At 40.2% G+C, this 27,946-nt stretch overlaps 1 protein-coding gene across 3 annotated transcripts in view; it reads left to right on the plus strand.

Moving 5' to 3' along the window:
- The first annotated feature begins 2,869 nt into the window (after positions 1 to 2,869).
- The window catches only part of LOC147181147 (pre-B-cell leukemia transcription factor 1), a 145,760-nt gene continuing 120,683 nt past the window's right edge, over positions 2,870 to 27,946 (plus strand). For 2 of the 3 annotated variants that reach the window (XM_086079816.1, XM_086079843.1), the window contains exons 1-2: positions 3,748 to 4,023; positions 5,176 to 5,258. The gene's annotated coding sequence lies outside the window, so the exon portion shown is untranslated. Of the gene's footprint in view, positions 2,885 to 3,747; positions 4,024 to 5,175; positions 5,259 to 27,946 lie in introns of those variants that run through there. The other variant, XM_086079823.1, reaches the window with a different exon arrangement.

The following is a 27,946-nucleotide window of genomic DNA, read 5'->3' on the forward strand; positions in this document are numbered from 1 at the left end:
CGTAGCGCGTCAGCTCACTGTGATTGACGGCTCATACTGACAGCTCATTGGTCAGAGGACGATTTCATAGTACCGCCCACCTTTCAGCAGAATCGCCGCGTGTTAACAGCGTGTGCTTGGACTTCACCACGCGAGGTCTTTTCTCTCACGCAGAGCCCCCCTCGTGCTTACAAATGCACGATATCAACTCGTCTCGAAGCTAGGTAAAGGTTAATCGTAGTTTTAGTGCCACCTTCCCAGAAGTAACGGTTTCAGTCGAATTCAAAGAGAAAGAGAGAGAGAGAGACATCCGTTCAAATGGATCGTTAGTTTGTCCTGAACGCCACCATGTGGTGCAAACGGCTTACTGCGTCATTACTGGTTTGAATGGGAGAGCTTATGTAATTCCATCATGATCCACACGTGAGCAAATCATGCGGACATTATGAGAGCACACTACCACGGAGAATGTTTCATTTGCCCACATCTTTAATGAAATGTTACTTAAATATTTGCAAGAATCACAGTTCATCAGAGTTGCAGATAGTAACCCCCAAAATCACAGGTGTCAAACACGAAGACCAGTGCCCAGATTCGGCCCACCACATCATTTTATGTGGCCCTTGAAGTTGTGATGTGTCATGTTGTGCATGCCAACTTCATGTTTCTTGCTAAAATATCAAAATTGCAAATTGTCTTCACTTTTAAAAATGTTGATTTAGTGCAAGTATTTTTATTTTTTCCAATCTCCCTTTAAAAATAGGGTAATAATTGAAAAATTGTTTTGTGCATGAAAAACTGTCGTTTGCAGCCGTTTGGGGGGCACACAAATGAAATTGTGTGTCGGGCCCCTATTGAATGCATCAAACTCAAGGCCGGTGGGCCTGATCTGGGTCTCCACATCATTCTTGGGGACCCATAAATTCTTCCCAGGTACCACAATTTTCAACTTCAGCTCAAAGGGGCAGTTATGAAATATCATGAAGCAATTATTGGAGTTCCCACACGGATCATATTAGGTATGGGGCATGAAGCCCAACGGCCTTGTGCTCTCGCCACATGCCTGCAGCCGACAAACAAACACAATGCAGCTCAACTTTTAGTTAATGGATGTTATGGTTGGCGACATGCTTGGCAGAATGTTAAACTTATTAAAATCGGCATCATACAAATGTGCACATAAGTCCAGTACACGCTAGTGAGCTAGCGTGCTACAACTGTAACTTAGAGTAGCATTTAAAGCAACACTAAGGAACTTTCAGTTTATGTTGATTATGGCGCCACCATATGGACAAAGTCGTAACGTTATGCCGAAAGGAAGACCACGTTTCTCATGAGGACAAGCGCATTGCGTCACTTTTGAGCTCACGGCATTCAAATTGACTTCCGTCTTTGTAACGAATGGGGAAATGGGAAGTGACGCATGCCATAAAGCAGTCAGCACATTTGTAGTTTTTGTGTGTGACAGTGTTCCTACCATCCTCCTCAAAGTTGTTTAGTGCCAGTAATAATGATACAGACCCCCTCAGGCCATGGCAAAGGTACCATTCAACTCGTTTTAGGTCGATGTTTCATCAGAAGAGTTTTTATTTATTTATTTTTTATTAAGGTTGAAAAGTTTCTTAGTGCTACTTTAAATCTTAAAGTGTCTTAAGCGTGGTTAAGATAAGGTCAAAACAATAACAAATGGCATTATTAGTGTTTGGTTGTGCTTGTCTGCATCCTTCATTTACTCTAAAGACAAACTACTGATATTGCACTTCCCCCCCAACAAAAAAAATTCTAGTTAAAATTTTAAATGCCATAAAGTCTGATGATCTGATTTGCATATGTGAACTAAACCTTGAACTTAAAGGAGAAGTCGAGTCAAATATTTTCTTTTCAATTAGACCCCACAAGCAAAATCCACCCACTGTCCACACATCTATCTCAGGAGGCGGCCATTTTGTCACTTGCTGTTGACGGTAAGTAGCATGACAGTTGATCACGCTCAAGTAACGACCAGTCAGGTAGCTTGCGAATGTTACACGACCAAACTCAGAAAACAGGCGAGCCATGATTGGTTGTTACCTGAGCCCTGAGCAACTGTGATGTAATTTTCAGTCGACAGCAAGTGGCAAAATGGCTGCCGCCTACGATGGACAAAAACAAGGTTTAGCTGCGCCAGGTCTGTCTAAAAATCGACTAGGTGTGTAGAGATACACAATGCAAACACAGAGAGATGATTGCATTTCACATTACATTACATAAGTTAAATATTAAAAACGCCAACGAGTGAGATTATATAGGTGGTGTACTCATCAAAAAGGCAGATGAGAGTCAGGTATATGGTGTGTATATATATATATATATATATATATATAATGTAGGATTAAAATGGCCATTTAGTCATCATGGAGGAAATTGGAGTACCTTCCCGTGTGGATTTCAGAGTCTCTTAGCTCAAAATCTGCCCTAGAATCCTTAGATGACGTTGTGTGCACGGGTACTCTAGGGAAGACCTCAGCAGAATGTGACGTGTGAATTTTGAATATGTAATTGGGCTGGTTTACTTGAAAGACTCTGTGTGGCATCAATTGAATCTTTAGCAAGCGAGTGTGTTCATCCTGTTTTCTTTTTGTTCCCACAGCAGATTTTGTCTCAGGAGGTGATCTCCTTGTTTGTGTTGATCCTCCAGCTGGAGTCCTTATGACAATCTTTAAAGCTGCACCAGCTGGCTGCTGAACATCTCTTTCACATAGGTTGGTTTAGTGTTGATGTTAATTAAGTCTTATCCATGTATGGACACAAATGTCAAATTCATCTTACATAAAAATGACTGCTTTTCTGTTGCGCTGCAGAAAATACTCTCTGCTTGTGCACAGCGCCTCCTGTTGGTCACAAAGAAAAGGATGCTCAGGCAAAGGTAAGTTCACTTGACACGGAGAGCCAGTCAGGCGACAGGCCCCAAGGGATTCAAACACTGGCTTAATTTTTGTGTTAGTGATTAAAATAATAATAATGTGATTTTTTAGCTTGGCATAACATACAAAATGGACAAAAAGACTTTGGGACTCTAAGTTCCTTTTCCAAAATCAATATAATCATACCCATTCCCAATACATGAACATGTTTAAAAAAAATAGAGAGATTTTTGATAAAACAAAAACATAAAAAAAAAAAGTTTAACTTTAATAGTGTCACACATCAGAAATAGTATAGTGGGAAAATGCAAATACAAAAATAAAAACTGCAAGCAGCGGTGAATGTGCCCTCATCGCACACCCTTTTCTATGGTTCTTGAAATAATCGCCAAACTTTGATGCCATGACTGCCATCATGAGACCGTAATTTAACGTCAAGAATGGTGGTACCTTGGAGTTTGAACACAATTCGTTTCTGTGAAGTGTTCAAAGTCCGAATTGTTCAACCTCCGAAACATTTTTTCTTATAGGAAATAATGCCTATGTAATTAATCCATTCCCAAGATCCCCAAACTGAAATTTCCTGTTTTAATTTCTATTTATGTAAAAACAAAAACAAAACAAAAAAAAAACATGTCCACCTTGTACAGTAATTAAAAAATAAAAATACTTTACCTTTTTGTTGTAGTGTGATTGCATCAGTGCATAAAAAAATGCTGTGTTAATGCTTGCATGCTTTAGTTCAGTGCTCAGTTAGTGTATTTTACATTGGGCATATTGTTAGACTACTAAAGGGTCCTTGTGTGCTAGCGTCAGGCACATTGTTGAACAGCTAAAGGGAGTCCTTGTTCCAGTATTTACGGAAGTAGTCACCGTAGTTACAACGGCACGAGAATCTCCTTCCTAAATCCACTGTGGTTTGTACCAATGTACGTTTTTCTTTTCTGCCACCGGCACTGCTGTCTTTATTTGGGCCCATGTCGAAGAAGATTGTCGATGAAAAATCAAAATGCACTCACGAACGTACGGAGAACCTTCGGGAGTATTCACCCGCTCTGACTGGAAATGAGCAGCGCTTCATCTCTACTACCACAACGTGAGCATTCGGCATCGCTCGGCTTCACTCGGCTACCCGATCAAGGTACGTTCGGCTTTGCTTGTTTTGCTTGGGTATTCAAAATCCGAGAATGAGGTCAAACTTCGAGGCATTTTTTACTCAGATTTTTTTGTCGAAGTCCGATTTGTACGAGTTCCGAGACGTTCGAAATCCGAAATTCCACTGTACCTACTTTCAAATGGGGATGATTTGGGCACATTTGTGGAGTAGTGCAGCTGACATCTTTTAGTTCTCAACAATAGCAAAATTAAGGCGCTATTTGTGAACTTTAGAGTGACAAGGACCACCGTTGAGCCCAATATACATTAAAAGCATGAGTGGAATAGAAACAGAAATGCAAAATTTCTTTAGAACCTGCCGCAATGTCCCTTCTTACAACTCGACGCAAAGTGTCGCTTTCAGTGTCGAAAAGTGACGTTTGAATGAAATGTAGCAACCAACTTTTTATGATGAATAAAGTTATTTTTAGAACACAGTTGCTGTCTGTGCATTATTAGACACAAATATTTGGCAACAAAGATGGAGTTTCACTTAGCGCCACTGCCCTCGTTGCTCAACGCCAGTTCCGAGCTACTTCTTATGAATCTTTTAAGACTATCTTTGATCGGAGCAGTGAAAGCTAGTTCATTTTGTCCAGCAGACTGTTTCCCAGTTGTGGGTTGTAAAATTGTAACAATGCCTCACCATGACTGTATGTCCTGACTTACGGACTGACTAAAAGGCCGGGGCCGGAGGACCTGAGAGCAATTATGGGTTCATAGGATAAAAGCAACTCTGAAAGATAAGAAGGCCGAAGGCCATTAAGTCACTTGAAAAAATGTAAGAGAACCTAAAAAATTTAAAATTGGTGTAATATGCTCTTACCTTCCGGTCTTCGTCAGGACAGGTGCTGCAGAGTTTTGCAATATTAAAGTTGAAATACTATTTTTGGGAAGACCAGAAAGCAGGTCATTACAATAATCAATGTAATTGGCGAGAAAAGCACACATTAGTCTCATTGTTGGCCTGAGAAAGATTGGGGAGTGTTGTTTAACTGATAATAGAAACACCATTTTTGTTATATTTTTAATGTGTCAAGTAAAAGTGAACTCATAGGTCATAACAATACACAAGTTTTGGGATTACAGTTAATCAGATTCTTTCTTTCTTTCTTTTTTCCATCCATCTATCCACCAGTCTCTCTCCCTCTCTCTGGGAGGTTGTGTTCAGGACCATTGAAATACAAATATTTCCACCAGGATGCACAGACTTCTTTTGTGGTGAGTTTTCCGGCATATTGAGGACCCCCGCCCCGTATATCTTTAGTGGAACAAATAATAAAAACAGAGACTGTAAAAGTAATTTGACCATGAAACTTTTGTATGTATATTAATTTCCGTTATTATCTTCTGAAGAAGAAATCTAAGCTGACCAGTCAGTATTCAACACGCACACACACGTATTAAGTCCCTGGATGCACTGTAACAGCTAAACTTGGCTAATTAATGTAATAGTAATTACAAGCCGGTACCTTGTGCTTAACATTCTGAGTGTGGGCCGAACACCCATAAACCTACGACAAATTTACGTTCCATGTTCTTTATTAGTCCCACATGGGGAATTTTCCTTCAACTACGCTGAGGTTATGTCCCAGGTTGAAGATAAAATTACAGCCGACTTGTCTTTTTTCATTGTCATGGTGAGCTGGAGGGCATGACCTGCTGTGCCTCGCCAGTCTGGATGTTCTCTAGTAATTAACTCTTTGACTGCCATAAACGTTATAAAACGTTTAGCATAAACCTAGGGAAGGGCGCCGAGGACGTTAAAAGACGTCCCCTATGTTTTTTTTTTTTTTTTTCAAAAACGGGTGCAGGAAAGCCTTGGGCAGCTGTGCTGAAAGAATCAGGCTGATCTGATTAGTCAAAGACTCGTTTTGGCCCCTAGAGGGCAGCGATGACTCTCTTTGCACAAGGTTGGATGGGCCGCCCACCGTGGGCGTCAGTAGAAGACGTGAGGCGGAGCTAGAGTGTTGAGGAGACAATGGCTGATCCAAGCCACAATGGCTAGACCAAGCAACCGGTTACAAGCAGCTCACGCTTGAGCATTTTTTTCAAAGACGGAAAGCATCAATCAATACTAAAAAGCGCATTGATGTCAACGATGATGATGACAACGAGCTCTACGCCAAAGTTGGAAGCTTTGGCCTGTTACTATCACGTAGTAAGCCTCACCGGCTACGCGCGGCTAGCGCGGCTAGCGCTGCTAAGGCCGGAAAACGCGCACAATAGCCGGCCGGGTACTTCTACACAATCGGACATTCGATCGGGCGATGGAGAGTTGGCATCGACCAATGCAGATTGATTATGATGATGAAGATGACAACGAGCTCTACGCCAAAGTTGGAAGCTTTGGCGTGACTGTTATGAACAAGTAGTAAGCCTCATCGGCAAAGCGCGGCTAGCGCGGCTAGCGCTGCTAAGGCCGGAAAACGCGGAGCTGCACAAGCGGACATTCGATCGGACAATGAAGAGTACCCCGAGTCCAATGCATATTCATCGGAGGAGCGGGTACAGTCTGATCACGGAGAAGACACTGTTTCTGGACTACGATGCCACCATGAATGGAGTGGATAAAATGGATCAGAATATCTCCTACCAACCCGGTATAGCAACTGAAGGACACGGGGAAGCGAGACGTAACACCACCGTAACGTAACCGTAGCATGATCCTGATATTAGACGTGATGACACACTGCAGTATATACTTGCTATTCCCCGGAAAAAAACGGCCTGCAAGAAAGTGGCACACGCGAAGAGGCAATCTGTTGTGCAAATGCTGTTACGTCTCTTTGCACGCAGGAGAGTGTTACAAAAAGAAAAACTGTCGTTGAAACATCCACATATTTGTAAATAGCACCACAGTTGCACACATTTGTAAATAGTTTGCCAAATTGTTGTCAAATTGTTACACTGTTGAATGTAAATAAACGTATTTTGCTATCAAAAAACACTTTTTCATTCTTGGTGGTAGTGTTTTATAGAAGTAAAGCACTATTTAGGTGTTTGTGGCATCATTCATGGACAAAAAGAAGTGTCAAATTCACTAGAATGCATGAAATAATATCGTTTCACTAAAAGCTTGATTTCTCCGTATTTTGGTCCAACACGGGCGAAATTGGGTCAAACTAACCATTTTCTATTGTTGATTACTAAAGAACGGAATAAGGTAGAAACAAACTCTTTTTTTCTGATGAAAGATGAAAGTCCAATCTTTCATTTGGTAGTACGTGTGTTTCCATAGTCCAAACAGAACATTTTCTGTGGACCTTGAAAATCAGTCAAAATGCTTAAATCGGCTGGCACTGGCGGCATCCCTTTTCTGAAAACGTCTGGCAGTCAAAGAGTTAAAGACATGTGCTGCGACAGCTCACATGCAAACTCAAGTCCTTGCTAGGTCAACTTGTGTCAGATTGCCCAGCATGGGTTTTTGTTCAGGTAGAGGATTATCTGCAAATCACATGATTTGTATATTCACCGGTAATTGGTTGGGAGAATCTCTGTGAATGTTAGTAACCCTTGTTTCTATGCGGGCGTATTTATGAGAGCAACAATGCTGCCTGAAAGTGTTAGCATAGCAGTAGCGCTACTTCCCGTAGTGGTCCTACTTACACACAGCGATTTCTAACATTTAAACCCATTTTTAAAACGTGTCCAACACAGCTCACCACACACCTCAACCATGCCAGGTGTCTGTGGTAGTACCAGGACTAACCTATGCGAGGCGGCATTGTGCCACAGGATATCCGGGCTTACAGAAACTACAAAGAAGAAAGAGTATTTTTCAAGGAAGACAAAGAAGCTAGGCTAAAGCTTATTTGGAAGTGGTCACCAAAATGAACTGCTGACTCTTGACCCGAAGAAGCTTCTCACCGATGTTGTGCAATTCACATGCATAAAGGCTGGTGGTCATTGTTTTCCACACTCCATTGCACATTGTGACACCAGATACATAAAAAATGGGAAGGAAAGCACTGCACTCCTTTAGCGGAACTAAGCCCAGTCACTTGTTCATGTATGTTGACGACATGGGTTAAGGTCATCCTCTGAAGTAGATTTGTTTACTGAACACAACTCTGTGGACAGAAACATCCGTTTTGCTCTGGAATACATCAAAGACAATACATTTCCAACCAGGGAAGGAAGGAAACCTAACCTACCCCCACAGACCAGTACCTTCCCATAACCCACTGGAAGACAAACTTGGGGGTGTCAGAACCATCAAGGACAGAACATAGAAGATCCTTCTACTAACAATGTGACACAGAAGAAGCGTACACACGTCATCAAGCCTCTTATTAACTGTGGGTATCCAGACTGGGCCTTAGTCAAATCGAGCAGGAGAAATCTTTAGAAACAAACTCAATCATGTTGTTTATGCAGCACAGTGATCTCTACATCGGAGAAACTAAGCAGCTACTCTATTAAAAGTATATGGCAGAACATCAGCGAGCAGCTTCTACAGGTCTAGTCTCAGGAGTCCCTGCAAATCTCAAAAATAATGGACTTTCCCTTGAGGACAATTATGTCCACATTTTGGACAGAACAAACTGTTGTTTTGAAAGAGGTGTAAAATAAGTCATTAATGTCAAACTAGTCAAGCCGTCTAACTAGAGGAGGAAGTTTGAGGCATCACAATTTTTTCGTCATTTTTCGTCCCAAATTTTTTTTCCCAGGCGAAAATGACATGAAAACTAAAATAGAAGTCATTCATTGAGACGAAAACTATAACTAAAATAGACTAAAACGAAAATGAAAACAAGACAGTGACGAAAATTCACACAATCCAATCAGAAGAAAAACGCGGCTGGGAGAAAAGAACCACTCAGAAACTGTTCAGTGTTAATTGCACTTTATTTAATGTTCAAACATTTTTACATTCATTTGTGCAAGCTGTAAAATTTATCTCAAGCAATTATGAACTTTTTTTTAATTTAGGTGAAAATTAAGTTATATTATTGTCAGTTCAACATGTTTCATTGAAACAATTAATAAAGACACCGTTGTATTAAATGTCTTGCGTGTTAAACTACAGTCACAAATAGGTGTGTTATAATTTTCTGTATAAAAGTTGAAATGTATACAAATGTATGAGATGATATAAAATATTGACTAAACTGTCAATTTAGTTGACTAAATTTATTTTCGTTGATTAAAATTGGATTCAAACTAAAATACCATCAAATGACTAAATTAGGACTAAAACGTTATTTAATTTTAGTCAAAAGATTATAACTATTACTTGTCAAAATTAACACTGCTGGTTGGTATGCAGGGTTTTTGCTTACATACATAGAGAGACTTCAAACCGAAAAAACACAGAAATGAAGGAATCCATTTTGGATTAAAGGTAAAAAAAAAAAAATTTATATATATATATATATATATATATATATACAAAAAGTCCAGTTGCGCAGTCTTTGTGGATGTTAAGATGCAAAATTGACATTTTTTTGTGCTGTAGCGTTTCAAAGGATTGATGTGTACTTCCATATTTAAGTTAAGTCGCCACTTCAGAGAAAATAATGTAAGAAAAACAAAGAAATACAGTATTCTGTTTGAGATTTATTGCAAGATAGCAAAATTATACAATACTGTATATCTGTATGTTTTTTTTAAAGTAAGGTAAGATTAAACGTTAGACGTTGAGAAACGTTCTTTTATTTTTTTGCATTCTTTATTTAAATTATAAGGTGCAACACCGTCAAGACACCTAGAGAGGGCAGCATGCACCCATGGAGGAGTTCTTTTGGCAGCGTTTCCATTCTTCTTCTGTGACGAAATAACTGAAAAACACACACTGTTATGCTGTTACAAAAGCCTTTACTTATCCAATGACCCTTTGATAATAAATGGGAAGTCTATAATAAAGGAATGTTTTTTTTCTCCATATAGCTCTAAAAACCTAAATCAACATTCCCCATTCAATTTGATAACAGTTATTACACGTCAAACATGTATTATGTGTAATGAACTGGCTTGTCAAAATGTAATTAAAAGGCCTTTTGCAGAATGTGACAGGCAGTGGACAATGTAGACTTCTTTGTGTGTGCAATGAAAGATTCAAATGAAAAACGTGCGTTTGTGTGTGTGTGTGTGTGGGAGCCACTTCATTTTCATCATCATGCTTTCAATTAATAATTGCATGTCATTCATTCATCTATGAAATGGGATGCACAAAGGGACCCTTATACATGGCACAGTTTAGTGTGCTGTGCAGTGTGTAATTGGGAGGCAAATATTTAACTTCTTGCCACTCTTCCGTCATTGGTGCGGTACCCTCTAGGGTGGAGCTACAGCCGAATAGCCACATGCTCGCACAAACGTTAGCTTGGGGGTGTCTGATTTATAAATATCCCAGTTCAGTATGTGCCTTAACACAAAACATGCACTTTATTTTTTTAAGCAAAGTGTAAAAGGAATTATTGTGCCATACACACACATCAAAAAGGACCCCCCCCCCCCCCCCCCCAATACTTTACAATATGTTGTATGCGCCCCAGGGGTGTCCATTTTGCCACTTGCTGTCGACTGAAAATGACCTCACAGTTGCTCAGAGCACAGCTTGCCTGCTTTCTGAGTTACGTAATGTGACGTTCGCAAGCAGAGCTGTGATTGGTGGCATCAAGGTGGCCGCTAACCGATATTGGGAGGCGATTATTCATTTTCACTGAAACGGAAATCGACACCAAAATTTGAAAAATACAAATTCTCAAAGTGTCCTAAATGTAATGTTTTCATTTCAAACAAAAACAGAAGGTGCAGAGAGTTTCCAGGTTCAGCAGCATCTCTTATAAATAATTACATTTTAAAGGAATATTTCCCTGAAGTTAACGGTTTTAAATTAGCCTATTATCGGCTGTCAGATGTTTTAAAAAGGCAGATGCTCATATTGTTCGAAATGCAGACTCTCGGCCCAGACGATAATCGGTTTAGCCCTAGTCTTAATTAAGTACTTGCATGTGCATTTGCTTATTCTCATTTTTATGATGGCTAACTACTTTTAAACGGACATCAAAGAAAAGTAAATCGATAAAATGACGTGGCGGTCTCGTGGGCCTTGAGTTTGCCACCCGATGACTCGGCACGTGAGCAGAATCCGTGTTCTACATTCCAAGCCGTCCACATATTTTTTTACAACCTTTTGGCAATTAGACTAAAACGATCCCCCGCTGTACTCATACCATCGTGACCTCTGAGGACGCATTCACACCAGAGAACAGGAATCTACTTTAAAAATGAATAAGGCTGACAACACAGTCGTCGCTATTTCAACGGCCGGCGTGTCCTATGTGACTCATCAGCTGGGCTGTAAATCAGGCGAGGAAGAGCCTCCAGGGATTGTGTTGCTCCAAAGCTCTTTTAAAGCACTTTTATACGGAGCGTCAATAGGCAAACACTTTGCAATAACACTTATTGGCACCGCGGCGCTGGAATAAGATGGATTGTTCACATGAAAATCAACAGGCGAGCTATTGCAGCCGGGATTGTTGTCTCCATCATCGCGCGCGTGTGTGTGTGTGCGTGTGTGTGCGTGCGTGCGTGCGTGCGTGCGCGTGCACGTGTGTGTGCGTGTGTTTGTATGAGGGCAAAGTCAGAGAGCTGTGTGAGCCATCATGGGTTACATTTAATCCAGCCTCCCCGCTCTTCTTTGGGATAATAACTTTTTTTTTCCCCCTCACGCTCCATTCCAGGCCTTGTCTGTCATCTTGACACGGCAATATCTTCCAACTCCACTGTTTCATAGTCACTTTCATTTATTTCCAAATACTATTTCACACCCTGCTGGTTTTAACTAGGTATCACACCAGGAGAGGGCTGCAGATTCAATTGAGACAACAACATTGCTGCTCCACCCCACCCCTTCCCCCTACCCCCCAAAATGAGTGAATATTGTAAGTGGCAGACTTTATAAAAATGCATTTCTTTTGCTCTATTTTCTTGGCAAGAATGTGTGTTTGTCATGCCCTCTTGAATTCAAATACGGTGTATACAGCTGATAACATTTATAGCCTTTATTTGGGGTTATCTCATTCTTGAATTCTGTTTGTGTATATTTCAAACCAAGGATGTTTTTAGACAATAAACACGGTCTAAATTTATTTATTATATACACAATTTTTGCTTCTGTCATTATATAAAATACGTCCACCACTATTTTTTATTTTTTGCAAAAGGATGTCCCAATAGAAGCCTGTTATTTCTTTCCATTTTACTTATGACCTCATGGCTCACGATAAAATATATATTACTCTTAGCACACAACTGCAAAAATCTGTAAGTTAATTGCACGTCACGGTAATAGTGATGAAGTTGAAATTCAAGTTGTGACAACAGTAAATGAGCCAACACTGTGCCCATAACTAATAAAGTTCCTCGAAGTAAAAAACTAATTTTGACCAAGATCTTCTTTTTTTTTTTTTTGGATTATTTGGCCTTTTTGTGCTTCTTCTCATTTAGTTGTGCTGCTGAGTTTTATATTCCATTGTTGGTAACACTTTAATGCTTTAATAAAAGGTTGAATTCAGCATAGAGAAGTGCAGCTCTATTTCAAGGTAATAAAATGTGCCACAACAACACCCCCTAACATTCTTTCAGCCGGTTGCCAGCCAACCCCGCAGCCCATTTTCTCACATAGCTCCCAAAATGTCAAGTATCTACTTCAACAACACTTTTGGAGGTTTTGCTACATTGTACATAGTTGTTAATACTTGCTGTTTTTGTTCCAATGAATTCCAGATTGGCTTTGAACATGTTGTCCATAGATTCATTTTTCTGGTCCAAATCAGTTGAAATACCGGTTCACAATTGGGATATTTAGGTAACTCAATCAAATATCGAGACTATCAAGCAGGCTATAAGCAAATAGCGGAGCGCATTTTAAAGCTGTCGGGCAGTCAGAAGCAGATTACACTAATAATAGGGCACCTGATCTGCAGAACTTATGTTTCCTTTAACTCATCAAACACACCAAAACAACATATCTCAACTGCTACAATTGCTGGTTATCTTAACATGTGTGTGGAATGTTTTCATCAAAATACCCATCGATCAAGAATTTGTACATATTTATATAGTTTATTTTTTGCCATGGTGAAACTCATCCCACATACTGCTGAGCCAACGACTAGTTTTTTACTTGTACAATCTAAACAATCCAAAATGTCACAGTTTTTTGATCACACATTGAGATCTTATTTTTTTTCAGTTTGTCAATGCTTTCTGAAAAGTGCCTTCACATAGATACAGAGAATGAATGTGGCACACGAGTCTCCGAGTTACCATGGTTAGCTAAAAGCGTTCTGTGCGATGTTGCTAATAAACCTTAAAAGGATCAGTGTCTGACTGCGCGCTACAATATTAACTCCTCACCAAATACAGTTGTGTGGCATTTGTGTCATCTCTTCTTATGTTACAGTACATTAGATGCAAGTTTAAAATGAACTATACAAACTTTGTCGGACTTTAGCTGCACATAATTGCATTTTCTCAGCGCACATTATTTCAGTAGCTTTAGTGAGACACTGTCATATGAAGTTAATCACAGAAAAAGGGTTTTGTCCACCTGAGTAATAAGATAAAAACAGTGCTAGTGGGTAGTTGCTTATTTAGTTCTAGCACAGCAAAAAATGTAATTCAGCTAGCTAGCAATATTGAATGCTATGCTGTTAGCTTAAGCTTATCTATTTAAACGCTGGAGCTCTTATAATTTGGTTAACTCTGAAATGGCGGATCTTGAGCTAGCTTAGCTGCCAGTTAATGGGCAGAGGAACTGTTTGTGTGTGTTATGATGGTGATGGTGGTGGGGGGTGGGGGGGATATAATGAATATTTTCAGAGTTGTCACTGCAATTTGACAAAATTCAAAATGGCTCGCCGTCAAAAATTATGTTCTTGGCTGTTCACACGTTATGGTGGGCATTCCACTTCCAGAAAACAAACATGTTCATGTGTAACCTTTTAAAAATTCAGGTTTGACTAATTTGTTCCTTTTTAAGTGGAACATCCAGTTCCAGTCAAATCATGGCTCTGAATGAGTAGAAATGTATAACCACGACTTCCAAAATACTAAAGCACCTGTCCAACACAAAGTGAGGTGGGCACATTTGGAGCAACCAGCAAGATGTGCGGCTTTCAGATGACCTGTTAACTTCATACATGTTCGATCTGGGCACCTGCTAACCGTAGTTACGTCACTGTTGGTCCCTTTTGGAATCATTACAATATCACCTCAAAGATATGTGGTTGATTTGGTCGACACCCAAGTTGAGATTGTTGAGTTCCCACATGGTCGAATGAACCTGACCAAGAGGGAATAAAATAGCCGGAATGCAAACTAAAATATCGTCAAGCTTATTTCTATTGCACTCGCATATCAGCTCCCATATATGAAAACCTGCATATCATTTGATTTGTCCCGCAGCTGACATTCTTCCCCAGATGTTAATAAAACAAAAAGTGCCATTTGCGATATAAAATCACAGCCAGAACTGGGATGAATTACAATTTTCATGGGAGTCACAATGCAATTTTGCTTAGAGACGCTCACAATGCAGCGAAAGTCAACAAACGTGAACATTTTGTCATGTATTTATTCTTCTCCAGTAATTGCCTCGCTAACACCCTCGGGGGGGGGGGGGGGGGGGGGCTCCATATGGAGCGCCGTGCCAGTAGGTGATCCCGCCCGTGGCTTGGTGGGTGAGCGTGGCTTCGGCGTCCCCGCTGCCTCGGCGGTTGACATATCCGAGCTGTTTATTAAGAGGATGACAACTCTATCAAGCTCCATAAGCGGGCCCTCGTGCACAGGAGTTCTTTTGTTACTTTCAGGGAGGGTGTCATCAATCTTGCTGCCATGCTACTCTCTTGAGCTGTTGATGGCAAACACGATTCCTCTCTTTCTGCCTGGCCTCTCTCGCCTGCTGAGGGTAGCGGGGGGTGGGATCTGGGAGATAGGCGGACTTTCCCCGAGAGCGCCTCTTCTTGACAGGCGACAGAGCGGACCGCTCGGACACCGGCGGTGGATATACGGGCCCGTGTAATGAAAAGACGCTGACAGGACCTGCTTGCTCTATAATGAAAGTAGCTGTGAATGGATGCACACATCCTTTGACGCCGTTTGTCTCCTTTCCTGTTCCCACAGCATCCATCTCAGCCGTTTTTACGCCAAAAGAAGGTGCGAAAGACACATTCCAGTGCAATATACCGTTTGAACATTTACATGTGAGGGCACGTGGTGTGACTTTTTTTTAATGAAACAGCTACATTTTGAAGTTGCACCTGCAATTTCTAAATGAAATCTCTGCCTCTGCAGTTCAAACTTGTCGCCTCTGCTGCCACTCAACATTCAGCGTGGCTCGCAGAGATGGACTATGATGTATGTACTCGCTTCGGCTGAGGTCACACACTCCATAAACGTCTGAGACAAGCCTGATATTTTAATCTCTTTTTAGTGAGGGGTTGTTGGGCCTTTGCCCAATCAATACAGAATGATAGCTTTGCCAAGAGAGCTCACTGGTGCTCTTCGGGGTTTGGTCTGAGAGCAGAGGCCTGCAAAAACCAACGCTGTAATCGGTCGGCCATACACTGTAAAAAGAAATTCAGCCATTATGTTATTATAACTTATAGCTGCACTTTGTAACAATTTGCCCAAAAATATCTTTACAGTAACCTTTTTTTTTATTTTTTATTTACCCTTTGCGACTGAACATTTTTTAATTGGTAAATTAACACCTTAGCTGTTCACAATGTGAACTCCTACAAGACTCTGGCCAGGATTCAGGTTCGAATTTCCTACCCTCTGTCTGCGGATGTGACGTCATGTGCGCATTGTGTATGTGAAGAAGGGAAAATGCAGTGGCAGTAGCGATTTGAAATTCCTTTTCTGCATTACACACATCAATGCATGTTTTCAATTGTTAACGTATGTTCATATGTTCAAAGGTGAATAACACTTTGAGGTGAGTTGTTTCTGTGGAGCACCTCATCCACACAAACACTCATGTTAAAAAGCGTAGCCAGACACACTATAGGAGAAACAATGCAGCTTTAATGGCGACTCGGTTCCAATTGACAAGCTTCAATAACTCACTCAGTCTTCCTGATATTGGCTGTTAAATTCATATTCTCTTCCTTTCTCACCAATGTCGCCGTTTAGGAGGGGCACAGCCAAACAGACTCCATACATCCCCTCATAGGACCCCGTAGCTGTCCAACAACATGCCTGACTTAAAACACTTGAATAAGCACTAAACCAGGGGTTTGCAACCTGCGGCTCTGGAGCCACATGTGGCTCTTTAGTCCCTCTCCAATGGCTGTCCTCTCAAAAAATTAGGAGTAAATTAATATTTTTGTACATATTTTCTTTCTGATAAAATATTATTGATTAAATAAAAATGACTAACTAAATATTCAAATAATGTCAGAGTCCAAATTTTTAAGGTGACAGAAAAAAAATGAGACGAAAGCCAAATGAAAATTGCCCAAAAATGTCCAAAAAGTGACGGTAAAATGTCCAAAAAGGAAGAGGAAAAGCAGAAAATTGCAATAAATTGTCCATGAAATTGCCAAAAATGTCAGAACTTTTTTATTTTAAAAAAGGCAGAAAAGAAAACGTTCAAAAAGTATCTATAAATTGTCCAAAAACAAAAGAAGAATTGCAAAAAAAATGCCCAAAATATCAGAAAAATTATAGCAAAAAAAAAAAAAGCAGAAAAGAATGTCAAAAATAGCCATAAAATACCAAAAGAAGAAAGGCAGAAAATCTAAGTTTAAAAATTTATAAGAAAATGAATTGGATGTAGCATATTTTTATGTTCTGGTGCAGCTCGAATTAGCTATTGGGCCCTCAGTACATTAGACTAACGCTAACACGCAGTTCCGTTCATCCAATGTTCAAATGTTTTATGACTCCATACAGATTTCATGTTATTTACTTGGCTAAAAATGGCTCTTTTGACAGTAAAGGTTGCTGACCCCTGAACTAATGCCTGCATACAATTGTCAATGAAACGGGAGCCCGTGACGGAGAGAGAGAGTCCGTCAGTACTGACCCGGTTAGTAACGATTCTAGTGACGGGCGAAAACCCTCTTTCGTTGGTGCATGGTCCGTCAATAAAAAAAAACAAAAAACGATTCTCATCATTTGTCAGCAAAACTGTCACCTCTGGTACATGATACAGGTGTGTTCCCAGCAGTAAGTAGGCCGCTACACCAGTGACAAGCAGTTTTGCATCTTAAGATACACGGGATGGATAAAATGTCTGTGTCCATAAGTATGACTACACTTTGCTATTACACCCATAGGCAGTAAAAACTGAAGGAAATGTGGCGTTACCTCTGCAGCTTTAACTCTTCTGGGAAGAATTGCTACAAGATTGTGGAGTGTCTCTGTGGGAATTTGCAATGTCAGAGGTCACTGAAGTTGAACCTGTGGTAGGGTTTCATTGCTGACAATCTCCATCCTAGTGAATCCTAAATGTGTTTGATGGGGTTGAGTTGAGGTGACTAGTTCAAGAACTTTCCCCAAACTGTTCCCACAAACTTGTAAGCTATTAATTTTCAAAAATGTCTATATCAAGCTTGGTCCTCACGTACGATTTCAACAAAATTACCTTTTTTTTTTTGTTTAAGACCCCACACATTACAAGGGGGAAAAAATCAGCACGTGCATTCTTGCTGCTCTTGTAGTGTGTCATGTACTTTAGATGACCAATACAGCACAGCGCACACATAACAACCATATCTCCATCGACAATCGCAAGTCTCCTCCCCCAAACCAGATGTTTGTCATAGCACTCACTCACTACCCAGACTGACCTATGAGAGGCAAAACGGTTCCAAGGGCATCCAGACTGCCAGAAATGTTAAAGGAGAAAGCGTAGCAGTAGAGGAGGAATGAGAAGAAGCTAGGCTAGCTGTTAGCTTATTTGAAAACTACAATGTGGTCGTAAACTCTTCTTCTTGTCATTTTTATTGTGGTGAATGACTTGTGAAACACGTTCTGCACAACCAGTTGTCGTTTCCTGATGGACTATTGTTCAGTTTCACGTCAGAATTATGGAGTCTGTGGCCCGGCCACTGTTGAGATTGACCATGAGTGCCCTGAGTGTTTTTCTAGGGCAAGGGTCTGCAACTCGAGGCTCTGGAGCCACATGTGACTCTTTAGTCCTTCTCCAATGGCTTCCTGTGGATCTCTAAAATAAATAAATAAATTGTAGTACTGTAATAAATATATTTCTTAAATATTTATTTTTATTTTTTTGATAAAATATTCTTTAAATGAATTATTACAAAAAAATGAATACCGTATAGTAATTAAATATTCAAAAACTGTCCACATTATTAAGTAGATGAAAACATGTCCAAAAAGTGACCGTAAAATGTGCAAAAAGGAAGAAGAAAAGCTGAAAATGACCATAAAGTGTCCATGAAATTGGCAAAAATATCTGAGAATTGACTTTTAAAAAAGGCAGAAAAGAAAATGTAATAAAGTAACCCTAAAATGAAATAGAAACTTGACAGAAAGGCAGAATAGTCTAAAATGTGTGAAAAGTATGAAAAATTTCAAAATGGTAGAAGAAAATGAATTGGATACGGCATATTTTTGTGTTCTGGTGCAGCTCTCATTAGCTCTTGGGCCCTCAGTACATTCGGCTAACACTAACGCACTGTTCCTTTCATCACAATCTTCAAATGTTTTGCGGCTCCAGACAGATTTTTTTTGTTATTTATTTGGCCTAAAATGGCTCTTTTGACAGGAAAGGTTGCTGACCCCAGTCGTAGGGGATTGAGGATAACCAGTCACATTCATCTTTTAGGGACATCTGATAAATCAGAATTTTTCTGACTTTGAGCAGAAGGTGGCAAAATACGCAAATGAAGAATTAAGGGGAACTGAGAAGTTTTTATTGCTGGCCTCAAAACATCAAAGCAAGAGTTTGGTCAAACACATTTTAATAGATGCTGGTGGGAACACGGAGTGCTAATTACAGTTGGGAAATTGTGTTAATAGAAAAGGCGGCCTTTCTATAAACGCCTCAAACCAGTCACGTCTGTTTAGTTCAGCAGTCGTCGAAGAAATTGTCGTGCAGCGAGCTTTGTAAGCGCACCCGGCCCAAAATACCGCCGCACTCTCTTGCTGCTAATTTGTTTTCTAACCGTTTCCAAGGCGCCGGATAATTGTCTGTGAGATATTGTTTGTTCAGGTGTTCTGCATAATTGAATTCGGTATTGAAAGGGCCGTGGATGAATGCCGGTGTGAAAGCAGCATGTACTTTGTAATACATTTTCTTTTATAAATGGACTGAGTGGAGCAGAATAATTTTCTTCTCAATAGCGTCCGGTGATGATTGGTGCGCATTAATTGTCCGGCCGGTGTATAAAGCATCCTCGTTTTTGAATTTCCAGACAACTCAACTGGTGTTCACCCGTTTTAAATTAAAGTCCTGCTGTTGGGGGCTTTTGTGCGGACCCCTTTCACAGATTATATGGCTTCCTCTTGTTGCTCCAGGAGCTGTCGCTTTGCACATGATGACCTTTTGAAACTCTCAGATTGATTTCACGCATCCATTATTCTGGCGAAACCCGCCTTTTGTCAGCCGCTGCGCTGTGAGCTGCGTGCTGATAAGCCCGTTAATGTGTGTTGCGGTGCAGCTTGGTCTGAGTGCACATGTGGAAGTCATATAGCGTCCGGTGGGACACACGTGTTGACGGAGGCCTGTGATGCATTTGATCATAGTTAGTCTTGAGGAGGGTCTTTGCTGGATTTGATTCAGCAGCCTCACTCTGACCTAATACCTTGGCTCAATCAGTCACCTTGTCCTCCCCTTGACTCCTCACCCCGTGATCCCTCATTCCCTCCCCGGCAGACTCAAGAAAAACAAGCCGAGTGCTTAAGACCCCTCTCTTTTGCTGCCTCCCACTCAGAATCATTTCTGCACACAAATAAACTAACCATTTCAAGGTTGTTAACAAATTTGAAAAAATATCGTAGAGACCTGTACTTGTGTTTGTTTGTTTGACTACTTTCTTGATCTCTGTCCAGCTGTTGCAGTTTTGTGTTTCTATGTTAGTCCTGATTATACTTTGTTTCATGGAGAATGACTCAAAGGGCCCCCATTTTCAGCGTCTTCATATTCTAGTTTAGCGTGTTTGTGAACCTGGTAGATAGACCGGCGGTTTGGTGACCAAAGGTGGACTAGATTTTAGGTGATCTAAAAACAGGTCTAAGTTGTGGCGCAGATGGTGTAATGCGATTTTGGTGGATTTGATTGAGGCGCGTTTTTTTTGTTACTTCTTTTTTTGCGGGGCTGAAATGGATTAACGGTGTTTACGTTCATTTCAATTTGGAAAGATGATTTGAAATGGGAAAGTATTATGAGTAGTGATAGGCCGATATGTTTTTTTTTCCAAGGCTGATACCGATACAGATTATTAGTAGTCAAGGAGACCGATAATCGATATTTCAAGCCAATATTCATTTGCAGTAAAAGAGAAAATAATAGTGTAAAAAAAACAACTTTTTCTTTTAATTTTAAATACATAAAGAATTGACAACATTGTTTAAAAATTCTAACAAAAATTGCATCAGCAAGCTTAATTAAAAAGTAAAGTAAGTAAATTCCCGAAAGTTTTCAAAAAGTGTACAGATTTCACAGTGTTAGCATCATTTTTTTTTTAATAAAGTGGAAATTTAAATAAATCCATAAATGAAAAGTTCCCTGTATCTCACTAAGCGGCAAATGCAAGCGAATGTAGCTAATTTGGGGTTTTTGTCAGAGTTCGTAAAAGGTTTCAAAAGGTCTTCGCAGAGAGTAAAAAATTGTCAATATGTTCGAAATGCATTTGCGACAAGTAAAAACGGTGAAAATCTTACAAATCCTGATGAAAAAGTTTTGCTACGTTCACAGTTATTCACCTCGCAGTGAGTTACCAGCTTTATCGGCTTTCACCTTCGTAAAAAGGCCGATGGCGATATTGTCATTACCGATAACCGGCCCGGACGATAATCTATCTATCCCCAATTAGGAGTTATGAGCATGGTCACCAAACAAATTCAACATATAAGTCAAGGTACCATTTGATTTTTATATTTGTCTGTCCATATATTAATCAACAAGCTACTTTTGCGTTCATGGAGGATGACGAAAAAGGCAAAAATAATTTCCGACAGCACAAGTGAAAAAGTCTTTTTTTTTTTTTTCTGGCCATTTTGTTAGTTTGCAGTCTACTTTTTGGTTCACGGATGTAGCAACAATAGTCTGCTGACAAAAAATCCTCTGACAAAAGCAAAAAATGTGACACTACATATTTTGTGTGTTAGTACAAAATACTTTGATATACAGTGTAATAGATGATGGGGCGGCTGGAATGTGGAATGTGAATTCCGTTGTCACTCAAATAGAGAAAATAGTCAAGGAATTAATCCAAGAAAAGTAAAGTGGTTATTTTCTGATTTACGATGATTGGAACAAATGGACAATCATTATTTCTAGTGTTACTAAAATGCTGAGAATAGTCAAGATATTGATCTGAGAAAAGCAAAAAGACCACACCTTACCGTTTTTTGGGCGTTTTTCCTGATTTATGGACATAACAATGATAGCAATAAACTGACAATTGTAATTGTGACTCAAATGGGGAAAGTTGAATAATAAATTCCTCTGACCATGTTTTTCTGTGTTGGTCCATGTGAATGTTAGTCTAAGTTACTTTCTGGCTCGTGGAGATTGATGTGAGAATTTAAGGTATTTCTAGCTTAAGTCGTCCTTCCCACCAGAACATGGCCTGCACTTTCTAGCAGGGGGAAACCAGCCTTGTGACTGTAATAGTCATAGTCACAATTGAATTCTTCATTAATGTACACTGTCTCGTATTGAACAAATAATATTAAGTCAAAATAAGTTGATGGAACTCAATTTAATTGTGGCATAGCGGTGTCTTGTGACTCAAATAGCGAAACTAGAAAATAATTTTTGTGTCTGCCCAATTAATTTTTTTTTTTTTTAAATAAGTCTGTCAAAGATAACGTAGGACCCACAGTTGTGTTCACATTTCTATAATCACAGTGCTTCCTGTCACCAAAACAACGTGCTAATACTCCCACTCGCCAATAATAACAGCGTATCTCCTCGCCAAAAATGTGCGTGTGCGTGTCTGCAAATGTGTGTGTTCAACTCTTCGCTCTGGTAAACAGTGACAAAGATGTTATAGAGGAGTGTGACAGAGTTCTATTTGCCATAACTGACATCTTCATCCGATCACTTTGCTTGTTTGGAGTGTGTGATGTGTGTAAGTGTGTGTGTGTGCGTGCTCGCTAAAAAAGTGCCAGCATCTGTGGAGTTTCCAGGCGGATACACCGCAGTGGAGTGGGGATTGCTAGGGTTCCGACAAGGCCACCGCAGCGCAGGCAGGTGGAGAGAAGAGTCGTGCTCAAAGGCGGGAAAAGGAACAAGAGAAAAAGGGGAGAGGCAGGAGGAATTGTGAGTAAAAAAGGAAGGAAAAACAGCTTGTCTATTGGCGTCTTGTTTTTCAGCTGTTTTGCAGACCAGCTGTCACATTGAGAGGGCAGATTGAAATGATGGCGCGTAGACTAGCTTGAAATACACAATAGATTCCACCTGTAGAATTGTTGCTGAAAGTTCAATGCATTCACTTCAATGTGGGATTGGGCTTCTTAAAAGAAAAGCAAACCATATTAGTATGATTAGATACACAATGACATATGACATCTTGCCGATATCACAACTTGAATATTCATACCATATTTATTTTTCTGTGCAGTCTTTGTCATGACTTTTTTCCCCCTGCAGATGGCACTAAGCAGGGAAAATGCCTGAATGGGTTTCATCTAGGGGCCTACTCACTTTTGTTGCCACTTGTTTATCTGCTAATGGCTGTTTTTTTTTTAAAGTTATTTTGAGGGAATGATAAATTCACAATCTTAAATAAGCCCTACACGGACTACTTTTCATTCATCATAGGTGCAAAAAAAGACATTAGCCACCCTCGTTTAAAGGCAATGTGCGCTATAGCGTCTTAATCAAAACGCCACTTATCCTTTCTCTCACAGTTTAATTTTCAAAGAGCACGTCACCAAATAATTCGTTCCACATACAAAGGAGGATTGATCAAAACATCTGCACGCATTTTTCAGGCTTTCCATCACGTGCACAGCCTCCGTCTTCCTCCAAATGAAATGCACATGTGATTGTTTGTTTTTGCAGGCTTGCGCCAGTTAGAACTAATTGTGAATACGTGTGAATTTGATTAGTGGACGCTGAGTGATATTTAAACCAAACAGTGAAGGTGTGTCAGAAGTTAACCACCCCCGTGTTTTTGTTGAACGTCCTCTTATTGTGGCCGAGGGTGTTTATTTAATCAACTGCTGAAAGTGTATTAAGAGTAGTTTATTTAAACAAATGTTTGTATTTTGCTTAACTAGCACTTTTTCTGCAAATAAATATTGTTAATTAAAATACATGAAAACCTTTCATGATAGCCAAATAAAAACATCAGGGATCGACAACCTTCATCTCCCACAGAAAAAAAAACAAACCAAAAAAAAAAAACACACCATGAGCCACAAAATTCCTTTGTCATATAAAATGAAGCTAATACTGGAAATATCGGGGTTTCTTTTACCTGTATGTAAAGAAAAAAACAACAACTTAAATGTGTTGCATCCGATACCTCATAAGTTCCAATTTGGCAAATTTCTTCTTCTTTGTTTCTTTAAAAATCTGTACTTTTGGTCATTCCACAGGTACAGGTATCATTTTTATGAATTATTGACCAATCCAAAATGTTGAAAATGGCTAGCTGATGATGCAATGATAATGGTTGTTGATAATTCCGTTTTTTGGGGTCTCCTGAAAAGTGACGATTTTGGAATGACAAGGTTTTGGCCCTGACACCAGCGATTTGTGAACTACTAACTAATAAACAATTTGAGTTAGTTATAATTTGTTTTTAGAGCAGGTTTGTAAAATTTTATTATTTATTTTAATCCCCTTAGTTGAGATTTTTTTTTCGTTTTAGTTTTTTGTCATATCTGTATCGATCAAAAATGCCATTTGAAAAAATGTGTGACCTTACTAAGAGACCAACAACCATCTACAAAATAAATACAGGGACTGCGTTCTAAAAGTATTGGCACGGCAAGATCAATTCCGTTGTTTTTGTTGTATAATAAAGTCATTAATTTGTGTTTTGAATATAACACAAAGGTTCAGAATCCTAGCTTTTATTTCATGGTATTTACATCTAGATTTGTTAAATAGCTCAGGTCAGTGTACCTTTTGATGGAACCCACAAACTTGTGAGCTGAAGAACTGCAGACATGAATAAAATATCTTAAAGACACTAACATTTCATATTTGATGATAACCCTTACTTACAATAAGCGCATCAAGTCTGTGACCATTGACCAGTTGACTTCAGTAGACTGTTGCATTCTTCATTTGAAATGCTCGTCTCTGGGAGTTTCTCCCTTCAGTCCCCTCTTTAGGAGGTATAACGCATGCTCTATTGGGTTAAGGTCCGCTGATTGACTTGGCCAGTCGTAGACTATCAGCAATGACTGTTCGAATCTGAATGGCTGTACAGCTGTCATAAAACGGACTCAGAAAAGTTAAACACATTTAAAATGAACTTTATGTCATGTTTTAGTTCAGTGTTTTTGTTTTGTTTTGTTTGTTATGGGTGATCTTGTTGTTTTTGTCTGTGGTTGGTGTTTTTTGTCTTGTGTTCCTGGTTTCCTCCCTTGCCACGTTATATCCAACCACGTCCACCTGTGTATGTCTTCCCTTCCCCAGGTGTGTCTCATTTGTGTTGGTGTATTTAGTCTGTTGTGTTTGTCCAGTTGGTTTGGGTGCATTGCCTATGTTATGTGTGGAAGTTTGTGTCAAGTCTTCGTCACAGCCAAGTCGCCTTCGTCACAACCAAGTCGTCTTTGTCACAACCAAGTCGTTTTTGTCACAGCCAAGACGTTTTTGTCACAACCAAGTCGCCTTCATCACGACCAAGTCGTTTTTGTCACAGCCAAGTAGCCATCGTCTCCACCAAGTCATCATCGCCACAGCTAACCAAGTCGTCCTCATCACAGCTAACCAAGTCGTCCTGGTCACAGCCAAGAAGCCGTAGTCCTAGCCAAGTCAAGTCACTCCACAGAAAGTCAAGTCAAGGTAAATCAGGTTCTGTCACGTCACGCTCGTTCCAGTCATGGCAACCAGTCTACTCACATCTCGTCCAGTCATGGCGACCAGTCCGTTCAGTCATGATTGTCTGCTCACCTTTCTCACTATGGTTGATAAAAGTACCACACATTGAACTTGATTCCTGTTTCCCTGGATTTGGGTCCACCATCCCTCAACCACTCGCGTTCCTTCATGACACTTTAAATGCTTATGTATGGAAATAAGGTCGTTTTTGTTAGTTTTTAGTTTTGTAAACAAAATGCAGTTTCCGTTAGTTAAAAAAAAATACTCATTTATATTTTATTTCATTTACATTTAAAAAAAAAGAAAAGTTCTTGTTTCTTCATTATTTTCATTAACTGTGCTGGCGACTAGTCTAGAATATACCTAGCTTCCTAAACTTAACTAATAGGCCCAAATTGCCCATAGGTGTGAGTGTTGCTTTTCGTATATGTGTCCAGTACACTCTGCCGCGTGGTGATATCAGCATTCTTAAAAGTGAGTGCAGTCACCTGAGTAGGAAAAAGCAGGTGTCCATTTGAGGTTCACATATTAGTTCATGTAAGATGCACGTGTTGATTTATTAGGTCGAGAGCAGAGCAGAGGCCCCCTTTTTGTAAAAATACGGTATTTTTGTCACGCAGGTCCAGTATTTGGCTATATTGTTGCTAATGAAAACATCGACATGTCAGTGAATAGATGCTTTACAGTGTTGCTGACACAAAGTAAAAGGAGAGGCTATTTTTCTAAAAGGCAGTTTGCCGAGGCTTTTCACTGGCCTGACCCCTCCCTTTCTTTGTCACCGCTGTGCTATGTTTCCTCCCATCACCGTGGCAACCACCGCCGCCGCACGCCATTGTGTGTCGATGTTTGTCCACAGCTCAAGGTGTCGCCTGTGTGTTTTAATGGACCTCCCAGTCCGCTTCAGTGTTCGAGCCGAGCTCCAGCCCGGGGGGTGTCGGTGAGCGCGGGAGCCAAAGGGATGCGATAGGACTGATAATGGCCGCTTTGTTCTTCTCTTCTTTTTTTTTTTGTGCGAGACGCTGCTCCTGTGGACCAGGAGACGCCTGGTCAAACAGAGACACACAAAGGCCACGGAGGCGTCTGGCTCTTTCCTCACAGTGCGCTGCCAACACGCAGCACCTCCATCAGCCGCTCTGAATTAAAAGCCCTCGCAACCTTTCACACGTGTGTAAAAGCACTCTTTCACTCGGTGGGAACACTGACATTTGCCTTTTGATGAATACAAAGGATTTTTTAAATTCCACTTTCTTGCTTTTCCTTTGGTGATTACGCCAAGGTCACGTACACCATTACAATCAGTATGTGGGACCTCTTCTCAAGGGCGCTGAAGTTATTCACTCGTAAAAAGCAACACAGGCATTACTTGATTCAGTCAGGCTTGAGTCAAGAGGGATGCTCCTCTACCGCTTTTCGATGTGCAAATGGTGCATTTTGCTTTTAAGACATTTTTGTCACTCCGTGGACAAAAAAAAGGCACATAAGAAACCTGATGCCCTTGTGAGTTTTGGGAAATGAGGACAAGTTCCTTATTGGATTTTTTTTTTTTTTAATGGAAGGATTTGTGTTGGCTGATACTGAGTGAAAGATAATTAGTGACTCCTGTGAGTAATAACGCAGGAAAAAAAACCCGTTGGAATGCCATGAAAAATCTCTCGAGATGATGTGCCGCATATTCTCATGCACCGGCCGGTGTTTTAACCTCTTTAACACAGCCCCTCGAGGAAACCGGGGGGGTGGGGGGGGGGGGGGGGAGTATGATTAGGAATTCGTTAGCAGGCTTCTATTTTTATGCTGATGACACACTTTCCCCTCGGAGGCTCTCAGTGTTGCTGGCTCGTGACTTTCTCACTGTCTTTTCCAAACTAGATCAGCTGTTTCCAACCATGCGGGGACGTGACATGAAGTTCACTGACTTAAGCAACTCCCCTCTCATCACAAATCTAGTTACTGGCCCTCATGAGCTTCTTTACAGTCACATTGCGGCAGAAGCCGACAACTCTGAGGCCGCTACATTAGTTACACCTTCACAATTGAATGGGATTTCATTCAAGAGCAGTTGGTAGTTCTCAGGCCACCACTAATGGCAAATTGTTGAGAAAAGTGGGGGGAAACATTTGTATGTTTGTTAGTTACCAGGATATTTTTTTTGGTTTAGGAGGGTGACATAAAGCAGTTTTCCTAAATACCAATATTGGGGCCTACTTACTACTTAATACTAAGTATTTTATGTCTTCCAAAAAAAGTCACGGAGGCCTGGCTTTTGGAGCCTTCAAATACATAACCACATATTTTATGCCGCTGCGCTAGTAGTTCATTCAGTGTTGTTTGTAACCTCAAAAAGTCATAATTATAGTAAATATTTGCATGACAAACATATAAACAATCCAAAGAAGAACACTACACACAAAAATACACTTTTAGTCAAGGTTGGGTTAATTATTGTGACCAGCTAAAGCGGGACACAAATTTGGACAGTTTTGTGGTATGAAATCAATTAATGTGCAATTGTTAGTAATTGTTGATGGTGCAGTGGTTAACACCGCTGACTTTGGATTGGGTTTTAAATCCCATTCAGGGCAACCAGTAACATCCAGTTGGGTCTCTCGGCAGGACCTTTGAGACGTGTTTTTTTTTTTTGTCATTAAGAGCTATATAAATAAATTTGACTTGACTTTGACTCGACCCTTTATGCCAT

This window comes from Leptonotus elevatus, chromosome 1 (genome assembly GCF_054856555.1).
Source record: "Leptonotus elevatus isolate MCC_2025b chromosome 1, RoL_Lele_1.0, whole genome shotgun sequence".
Taxonomy (NCBI): domain Eukaryota; kingdom Metazoa; phylum Chordata; class Actinopteri; order Syngnathiformes; family Syngnathidae; genus Leptonotus; species Leptonotus elevatus.